The sequence below is a fragment of the Octopus bimaculoides genome, chromosome 2, assembly GCF_046866305.1.
Source record: "Octopus bimaculoides isolate indiv1 chromosome 2, ASM4686630v1, whole genome shotgun sequence".
NCBI lineage: Eukaryota > Metazoa > Mollusca > Cephalopoda > Octopoda > Octopodidae > Octopus > Octopus bimaculoides.
Genome location: NC_142929.1, coordinates 21,848,553 through 21,859,516, shown reverse-complemented (window position 1 = coordinate 21,859,516; position 10,964 = coordinate 21,848,553). Strand labels below are relative to the sequence as shown.

The window sequence follows — 10,964 nt, the reverse complement described above, 5'->3', positions numbered from 1 at the left end:
TCGGAAGACATAGTTACGCTAAGATGGAAAAAGTGTTATACAAGCTTTATAAGATAATATTCATAGCGTATCGACACATAACCACATATATAATATATACGTGTATATGTACACGTATATATTTGCATATACATTTGCCCATGTTTTTTTTTTTGCATGTATATGTACAACAGATACATTTATATTTATCTTTTATACCTATATATATATATATATATATATATATATATATATATATATATATATATATATATATAACCTGTCAGCTTCAATTTTCGCCCCAACAATATATATTAATATGCGGAAGAATCGGAGACCCTACAAAAATTTCGAAGGTCAATCACGCGATCTTCCTGTACCACTTTTGAATGATAAAACTGAGGCATCCTTAGCTGCTTGGGATTGTAAATAGGCATGTTCACTCAATCGTGACGAATTTAACTTACAGTGCCAAACATATTGTCACATGACTTAAAACAACAGACGCAGCGGGGAACTTACAAAATTATTAAATCCAATTACGTGATCATCCTGGGTCAATCAAAACATATCCAAATGCGACACTAATTTGAGTCATGTTCTCTCTATAAAAAACAGCGTACTTTTTAACTCCAATCAGATGCAAGAGAGATGCAACATAGGCTCCAAATTCTTGTTTCTCAACTTTTGAAAATCACAGATTTGTGAAACCGGTTGTCTTGAATATATATATATATATATATATATATATATATATATATATATATATATATATAAAATCCCTGTACGTTTTCAACTTCTTCTCTCTCTCTCTCTCTATCTATCTCTTTATATATATATATATATATATATATATATATAAAATCCCTGTACGTTTTCAACTTCTTCTCTCTCTCTCTCTCTATCTATCTCTTTATATATATATATATATATATATATATATATATATATATATGTATATATACATACATACACACACACACACACACACATACACACACACACACACACACACACACACACATATATATATATATATATATATATATATATATATATATATATATATATAAATATAAATACCTGTACGCACACACACTCACACACACACACGCACGCACACACACACACACAGACATGCAGAAATTTGTATTATTAGATACGGATTCAAAGAATGCAGTAGCAATCACAGACATCTCTTCAAACAGACTCGGTTAAGAAACTACATAATAATAAGCTGGGAATTGTAGCTTGCACCTGTAATCCGTCTACTCGGAGGTTTGGCTGATTAGTCGGTTTGAAAATGGGAGTCCTGGAAGTCAGTCTTCTATGGCGCAGGTGTCCACATTAAGCTCGGCATCAGTATGGTGCTGGAAAGGGAGCTCATCAGGTCCAGGTTGTCTAAGAAGGGTCACGTCGGCCACGGGTGGAAACACAGCAGGCAAAAGAGCCCGTACCGAACAGTAGTGGGATGGAGCCTGTGAATAGTTATCGGCTAGTAACCTGTTCGATGCAACTGAACACCAATCTCTTTAAGGTTTAGGCGCATGTGTGGCTGTGTGGTAAAGAACTTACTTCGCAACCATTTGTGTCTGGGTTCAGTCCGCTGCGTGACACCTTGGGAAAGTGTCTTCTACTAAAGCTTTGAGTGGGTTTGGTAGATGGAAAGTGAAAGAATCCCATCGAATATAAATAAGTATATGTTTGTGTGTCTGTGGATGTCCTCCACCACCAAACGTCGCTTGAAAACCGATGTTGGTGTGTTTATATGCTTGTAACTTAGCGGTTCGGCATTAGAGACTCATAGAATAAGTACTAGGCTTACAAAAAAAAATAATTCCCCGGGTCTGTTTGTTCGTCTAAAGGCAGTGCCGCAGCATGACCGCAGATAAATGACTGAAGCGAGTAAAAGAATAAAAGGAATGAAGGAATAGTCGAATAGAGCGGAGTATAATGCATAATGTTCATTCCGCTGAAATCCAGAAGATACGATTGAAACCATTATTTCATGAGGTGTAAATATACCAAAAAATGTCAGGGTGTATAAGAGGTGAACGTATTTATTCATTTACTGGTTTTCCTTAATATTACGACCGTTTAGCTGTATGAATTTCTGTTTAGAATAAATTCTATTTACGTGTTTATATAAGGAGAACTCCGTCGGTTACGACGACGAGGTTCCCAGCTGATACGATCAACGGAACAGCTTGCTCATGAAATTAACGTGCATGTGACTGAGCAATCCACAGACACGTGTGCCCCTAACGTAGTTCTCAGGGAGATTCAGCGTGAGCCGAATGCCCTAACCACTAAGCCACGCGCCTTCACTACGTGTTTACATAAATATGCGTGCTATGAATTTTACTGTAGAATTGTATATAACACAAAATTTGGTGTTATTTTTTTATTTGCCTTGATTAGAAAAACGATTCAACTAAGCAACGAAGAATGCATGTAATTTTGTCGAACCGCTAAGTTTCGGGGACATAAAGAATTAACCCTGGTTGTCAAGCACAACCAAATGAGTACCAAACCGTTTTGCAATGAAAAGAGACGCATTACTCTCATACACAGAACATGTGAATAAGCAAAATTTGTGTGTATGTGTGTGTGTGTTTACAAACTTTCTTCTGTGAGAATATACTGTCCACACGTGATGCGTCCATCTAATTTGGAAACAGTGAAAAGATGGAAATTGGTTTCTGAATTTTCTAAACAGCTGTGGTTCTGTCGGCAGTTGTCTCTTACTCTAGCTTCGGGCCGCCAAAGCCTCGTGAGTGGTATTGGGAGACGGAAACTGAAAGAACCCTGTGGTATATATGTGTATGTGTATGTGTATGTGTGTGTGTGTGTGTGTGTGTGTGTGTGTGTGTGTGTGTGTGTGTGTGTGTGTGTGCATGTGGTTGTGAATGTGTTTGGACTCCACTAACGCTTATTAACCGGTGTTAGCGCATTTTCCCACCCCACTTATCTTAGCCTTTTAGAAAAAGAGAAATATAGAATAGAATTTGACTTAAAAATTAATTACTGGGGTCCATTCTTTCGACTAGACATTTTTCAAGATTGTGCTCCTGCAAGGCCGCTGTCTAATTTCTGAAACAAGTAAAAATAAAAGATAAAATTAATAGGAATAAACTTATATAGACTTGTAATATAACGACGTTAACATTTAACAAATCTATATTTCTTGTCAACCCTCCTAGATATAAGTTTTGAATCTATAGATATTTATTCTTATTATTCCTTTCATAACCATCAAAAATATAAGTTAGATTTACATTTAAATTGATTAATCTTTCCTTGATCTGAGTATCTGAAATCTACTCGTAGGAACCTCTCTTTATTTCTCTTGCCTGCTTTGGTTAATTACAATATGACTTGCTAAATCTATTAATTATCATTTATATATATTCTTTGCTTGAACTGTAATAAATTCAAATTTAAATAAACATTAATTTAAAATAAACTATGAGGTAAACGCCGTCTGTATAGTCATTCTGGTTCAATAACGTTTGTTCAAATTTTCACTTATTCTTCCCGATATTAATTATTCATTAAAATTTGTTTTCACTATGGGTTTGAAAAAGAAGAGATATTATATAAGGAGAAGAAGTACTTACACACGGCTGGTTGGCGGATACAATTAGGAAAAACTTACGCAGTCAATGTTGGCTGATATACATATAGATTTATTCTGCTTAAATTATAACCATGAGAAACATTGCTCAAGAACCATTAGTTTAATAATCAAGCTAGTATGTAAAAAAATGAGTATTACTCACGTCTAATTTTCTAAGGGAAACTAACAAGTATAGTGGTTGGTATGAGGTACAGGACCAGACAGCTCCGAGAAACAGATGTCAAAGACTGACATTAATAGTGATAAGAAAGATGCAGAGAGAAAACAGTACACCTGTGAGCCAGAGCGAGAGTGTTTCTGTTAGCGATTGATTGTTAAGTGGTGATATGTATAAAAAGCATTCCCCAAATTGAACAGTGGGTGCTTTTTGATAGATCATTTTCTTTTATATTTTGCTATATATCACATTATGCACCGCAGGCCTCTAGACCTCTTCTGTGAGAAAATTTAAGAGAAACAGAGAGAGAAAAAAAAACAGAATAGTAAAAAAATGACGATATTGAACAATATTCTTGATAATAAAAGCGTTTTTTTTTTTTGTTTTAATCTATATCTATTATGCAAACTTTTACCTTCGAAATGGGAGAATTTGTATTATTATTATTATTATTATTATTATTATTATTATTATTATTATTATTAGTAGTAGTAGTAGTAGTAGTCTTTAATGCAGAAACATCATCAACAACAACCTTGAACCACATATACTACAAATGTGCCGCTACTTATTCTATAAGTGTTGTTGCTATAGCAATATATGTATACATAAATGCGTTTCTAACAGACCTCTGAAGACCTAAGAAAAAATTTGTAGACAATATCCAGAGTCTCACTTTGTCATATTCGGAACTCGAGCCGCAAAGTGATGGTAGTTGCTTCTGGTAGGACCCTATAGTAGAGGTGCCTCAGGACTCCACCCCCATATCCCTATCAGAAATTTTGGGTAGAGAAGATGGATGAATAGGATGAGTGCGTATGTAGTTGCGTGTGTATTTAATATATTGCACAATTTAAATATATCTACCGAATTTAATAGCTTAATTATTGAGTATTTCCTTAAATTATTACTTCTTTGCAATTGCCAGCATAGGAATAAATTTGAATAGAGTTAAATTGGCTAAATCCAATGTTTGGAGGAAAATATTTAGAACAATAGAAAACAAATACTTGAAAAATATTTAAAATTGTATTATTATATTCTGAAATGTCTCCACTGTTAAAATAAAAGCATCATCAGTATTTTCCTTATGGAATAAATATATTAAAAAAACACAATTAATTAATGAAGAAGATGAATAAACTATTTCATTAAGAAATGAATTAAAGTTCTTGTTCCCGAGGAATCGGTTTATTCATATCTTTCATTTAATTAATTTATTATTCAGTTTTTGTATATTAATTACGTACTGATTATATAGAAGCTTATGTTTTCATTTTATTTTAATTACAGAAACAGCAGAACATAATGATGAAATTTTCACATACCATTGAGAATTTTGCTTTCAACTTTTCTAAACATGTGTGTCTGAGTCTGTCCGTCTGTCTGTCTGTCTATCTATCTCTCTGTCTCTACAAAATAGAGCAAAAGCAAACGAGGGAGTGTCTCTCAAGTGTTGTAATATCCTTTGCTATATTTACCTCAGTTGTACGACTTACAAAGCGGCGTACGGATATCTATCAATCTATCTATCTATCTATCTATCTATCTATCTACCTACCTACCTACCTATCTATCTATCTATCTATCTATCTATCTATCTATCTATCTATCTATCTATCTATCTATCTCTGGGTTGCGGGACGAGCGTGTCTGGATATGCGGACGATGTCACCGTCATAGTGTCGAGCGAAAAGCACGTCGAGATGCTAGGCGAGCCACTTAAAGAATACGAAATGGTAACAGGAGCAAAAATTAACCCGGAAAAGTCAGTGGGTTTGTTACTCGGCACCTGGAGAAGCAAGCCCATACCGTCCAACAGTAACTCCGTAGTGGGACGCTGGACGGGCGGACCGGTTAAACTGCTCGGGGTCTGGTTCAGTCCGGACCTCCAAATGGATAAGAACTGGGACGAGATCACCAGTAGAGTGATCAAACTCAGCCAAACATGGGCTGAGAGAAAGTTATCTCTAAAAGGCCGGGCGGAGGTGGCTAATGTGTATATCGCATCAGTCATCGATTACCGCCTGACCGTCGTGCCTTGTCCCGATGCCACCATCACGAAACTAGAACGCATACTTTTCCGCTTTCTGTGGAAGGGTGGCGTTCCGATGGTGAGGCGATCCATTTGCTGTCAACAACCGTTACATGGAGGACTGGGGATGCCGTGGTTAATGATGAGCAGACATGCGCTGAGACTGCGGCATCTCTGGAACTTCATTGACGACGGTGAACAGGTGTGGGCGCCGTTTGTGAGGCACGCCTTCCCGCAGCTCGTCTCACTCACCGAACTGCAAACATGGATCAGGAAGAGACCGAAACTGGGCGATTGGCACCGCGAGTGTCACCAAGCTCTACAACAGCTCTGCCGTCCGGGATCAAACTTGTGCAACTTCCAAACGACCAATGCGTTCTATAGAGGACTAGTGGAGGGGAGGTCTGACGACACTCTCGGGGCAAACCTGGGTGTCGACGAGAAATTCCTAACCCGCCTTTTCAAGACGACGTTCGGGCCGGGGCCTATGGATAATTTCCAGAGATCCCTGGCTTGGCAATGCTATCGCGACGCACTACCAGTTCGAGAGAAGATCTACAGACACGGTTCGAAAACCACCGGACCGACCTGCCCGAGATGCGGTCAGAGCGATGAAACCGTTCTGCAAGCACTCGTGCAGTGTCCAGATATTTCAGAGCTGTGGACCTTCGTCGAACGGCTGTTGTCGCGTGTGGGACGAGCCCACTTATCAGCCGAGTCTATCGTGAATATTGTTCCGCCACCTTCCTTTAAACGGGAAAGAAAAACGGTTTTTGTAACACTGATAGATATGGCAAAAGAATGCGTGTGGTGGACGCGTTTGAAAGGTCTACAAACAAACACTTTCCTCTCTGGTCAGTCCCTCGTCAACTTTTTCAAGTACCACTTGAAAAGGAGGATGAGGATAGAGAGGAAAGTGTTGTCGAATGAAAGTTTCAATAAAAAATGGGTAAATGTGGCAAGAATGGTAAGAATGAAAGACGACACCATTTTAAGCATAGACTTGTAACAAAAAGAGACAAAAAGAGAGAAGGTACTTACTTTCATGTACCTTTAAAAAAACAAAAAAGCCTGAGGCGACCGTGGTCTTTTCCGTAGGCTTTTCTCTCCACGGATAAACCTAATCTGTTCCCCGTTTTTTACATTGACTGTGATACACGATCCCTATTGATCGCCCCTCCCCCACCCACGTTTTTTTTTCCGCGATCCCTTTTGATCGAAATCCCCACCTTTTTTTTCCGCGATCCCTCTTGATCGAAATTATCCCCCCCCCCACAAGAAAAGCTCTACTTTGTAATTTGTCTATTTTCTGTATTTAGCCCTGTGTGGCTATAATATAAAGATATCTATCTATCTATCTATCTACCTATCTATCTATCTATGTATTAATCTATCTATCCACTCATCCATCCATGCATGTGTATGTGTACGTGCTCGTTCGTGCAATATAATTTACCAAAAGATTTTCCAAACGTTTATTGAAGCAAATATTGTTGCCATATCATTGATAGCATAGCAAGAATAATTTTTGTCAGTAACTAAATCGCACAGTGAAAATTATTATTGCTATCCTCATCTGTCTTGTTTAGCCCTAAAATACTTTTATCTTATTCTTGTCACCTGTTTATTGATCAAAGCCGTATATGTCGAGGATTATCAAACGGTCAGAACATTTCAGGAAAATTAATGATGAGAGAACAAAAACGTTATGAACTAATGATATTACTGTTTGACAGATACGGTAGAGATCAGTGAACAATTTGCACAAATGTGAAGAAAGAATTTGGTAACTAAGGCATAAAGAAGAGATTAATAACTATTATTGGTGTATGTGTTAAATGACTGGTCGATATGAATGCAGAACATAGCTATATAAATAATTTTTATTTATAGTCATTTATATCAGCGGACACTGACGCACACAGACACCGATGTACACACACTAACAAACACATTTGAATATTAGATATTGGAAGGAAGTATATTGATGTGTATATTATCTAGAAGAGTAAAGTACTCGATACAATGATGTTGACTAGCTGTAAGTTTGCCGTTAGGTTCCTCATATGTTCCCATCTGGTAATTGCAACAATTTTGTATTTATTAATGAAATAATTCAGAAAAATGAATTCAATAAAAACAATCAAGTCACAATTTTGTATATAACTGACATTTTATTATGTAGGTTTGTTAGACCTTTCAGCCACCTATTATAGAGTATATGAGTATATATATATATATATATATATATATATATATATATATATATATATATATATATATATATATATATATATATATATATATATATATATATATATATATATATGTGTGTGTGTGTGTGTGTGTGTGTGTGTGTGTGTGTGTGTGTGTGTGTGTGTGTGTTCAGGCGCAATACCCCAGCGGTTAGGGCAGCGGACTCGCAGTCATAGGATCGTGGTTTCTATTCCCAGACCGGGCGTTGTGAATATTTATTGAGCAAAAACTCCTAAAGCTCCACGAGGCTCCGGCAGGGGATGGTGACGAACCCTGCTGTACTCTTTCACCACAACTTTCTCTCACTCTTACTTCCTGTTTCTGTTGTACCTGTATTTCAAATGGTCAGCCTTGTCACACTGTGTCACGCTGAATATTCCCGAGAACTGCGTTAAGGGTACACGTATCTGTCTGTGGAGTTCTCAGCCGCTTGCACGTTAATTTTACGAGCAAGCTGTTCCGTTGATCGGATCACCTGGAACCCTCGACATCGTAAGCGACGGAGTGCCAACAACATATTAAAGTATGTATTACCTAAGCTAAAGAAATATCTAATTATAATGGAACAAGTATGAAATTCATTACCAGTCTCAATGATTGTCAGTCGATTGGCAAAGGTAAACGTTCTAACCAATATGCCGATACGTAATGATAATATATCAGCTATATATGGATGTCCAAGTAGCATTGTTTATAACACAGTGTTAATTTTCTCTGTGTGATAGATTTCATAGTGATCGTCACATTATTTATAAGGAATGGTCTTTTGTAATATATTCAAAACATTTTTATAGTCCTTAACCATATAAGTTTTCAAAGTACATATGTATTTTGATAAACGTTGCTCCAAAGAACTTAAATTGTCTATTACATTTATTTACAGTTTGCATAATATGGTCATTCAAAACCAGATATCAGCTGTAAATAAATTTGTAAAATAAATTATCGATTGTGAAAGTCATGAATCATTAAGGCAGTTACGTGAAACGGAAATAGTTTTTGTAGATAGTAATTTAGAATTTTTGCTATCGATATTTCTATGTTGTAAATTTATGTACTGTTGAAGCTAAATTTAACATCATTTCTATAAAAATAAAAATATATATATATATATTCATTATTTTTGGGAAGTGCTTATCTAATACGTTAAAGATATTTTTAACAATGATTGTTCTGTAATTGAGTCTGAACTGGCATTGATCTAAATGATTTGGCACTTTCCATTTTAGTGTGACCGATAAATGGTATTTATGTAACTAATTTTATCTTTAAACCTGCTTTGTTTAAAGCTTTTGTGTAACGGAGTGGGGACATTTTGTAGAAGGAAAGTCTATGAACATTATACTAATATTTCATCAGATAATCAATTAGGGCATACAGATAATTTTGAGCTCGATTTATACTTTAAAAATAGTGGGCAGGTTTGAATTTCTTTGAATTTTGATCTTAATGTCTATTTAAAAGTTACATTTTATAAACTTGCTTCTATTCAATTTTCAAGCTTATATTTTTAAATAATTAACTGACTTATTTTTATTTAATATATCTAATATTTGGTCAATCATATTCTCAAACATATTCTGTTTAATATTCAACCCATCATCTAGGTATACGCCTCTTATAACATTATTTGAATTATTTTGTAAATGCACGATATGCAAGAATGAATACTACAGGCAATTTTATGCAGTACCGAGAATATCAATGGCTACATAGAAAACTTTATAACAATTTCTTTTTACTATTTAACGATATCAATACAATTAATAATTTGTTTTATTTTTTGTTTCTTTTCTTCGGATCATTCACAGAAATCCATTTGTTCATAGATGATTAAGTAGGGTTTGACGTCGAATAAAACGATATAAAAAACATTCATGGGCATTGAATCCATTGTTACGCACCTTCGTTGCTTACGTCAGCGTTTAAAACCGTAATCAACGGATTTGTTTTTGTTGTGAGCACATATATTAGGAATAATTAGATTAGGATAATTACGCAAGATGCAAGTTAAAACCTCCTCGAGTATTTACATTAGTATCCTCATGTCATTGCTATGGCTTTCTTGTATTAAAGTAATATATCCGCTGTTACATAATAAAGTTTTACGTATGGACTATTCAAAAGACGACCAAATATTTGCAATCGTTGAAGGTTTCTAAGGAAGAAATTAACCGATAATTGCATTTTCCAGACACAGACGTAGCAAATACGAAAAAGTATAGATGCATTTACCGGAAGAAGATTTTACGGAGAACGTATTTAAGGCGGTGAGCTGGCAGAAACGTTAGCACACCGGGCGAAATGTTTAGCGGTATTTCCTCATCTGATACGTTCTGAGTTCAAATTTCGCCGAGGTCGACTTTGCCTTTCATCCTTTCGGGGTCGATAAATTAAGTACCAGTTACGCACTGGGCTCGATTTAATCGACTTAATCCGTCTGTCTGTCCTTGTTTGTCCCTTCTATGTTTAGCCCTTGTGGGCAGTAAAGAAATAAGAAACATCATCAGGCTGTACGAAATGCTTAGCGGCATTTCGCCTGTCTTTCGCTCTGGGTTCAAATTCTGCCGCGGTCTACTTTGCCTTTCATCCTTTCAGGGTCGATAAATTAAGTACCAGTCACGCATTGGGGTCGATGTAATCGACTTAATCCCTTTGTCTATCCTTGTTTGTCCCCTCCTTGTTTAGCCCCTTGTGGGCAGTAACAAATAAGAAAAGTTAGCATGCCAGGTTAAATGCTGGGTTCAAATTGCACAGAGGTCAACTTTGCTTTTCCTCCTTTCGGGGTGGATATATTAAGTACCAGTTACGCACTGGGGTCGATGTAATCGACTTAATCCCTCTGTCTGTCTTTGTTTGTCCCCTCTGTGTGTAGCCTATTGTGGGCAGTAAAGAAA

General features: G+C 36.2%; 1 non-coding gene across 1 annotated transcript; it reads left to right on the top strand.

Moving 5' to 3' along the window:
* Positions 1-1,215: 1,215 nt before the first annotated feature.
* LOC149136888 (signal recognition particle RNA) lies at positions 1,216-1,511 on the top strand. Its single transcript, XR_016240887.1, has one exon.
* The last annotated feature ends 9,453 nt before the right edge of the window (positions 1,512-10,964 follow it).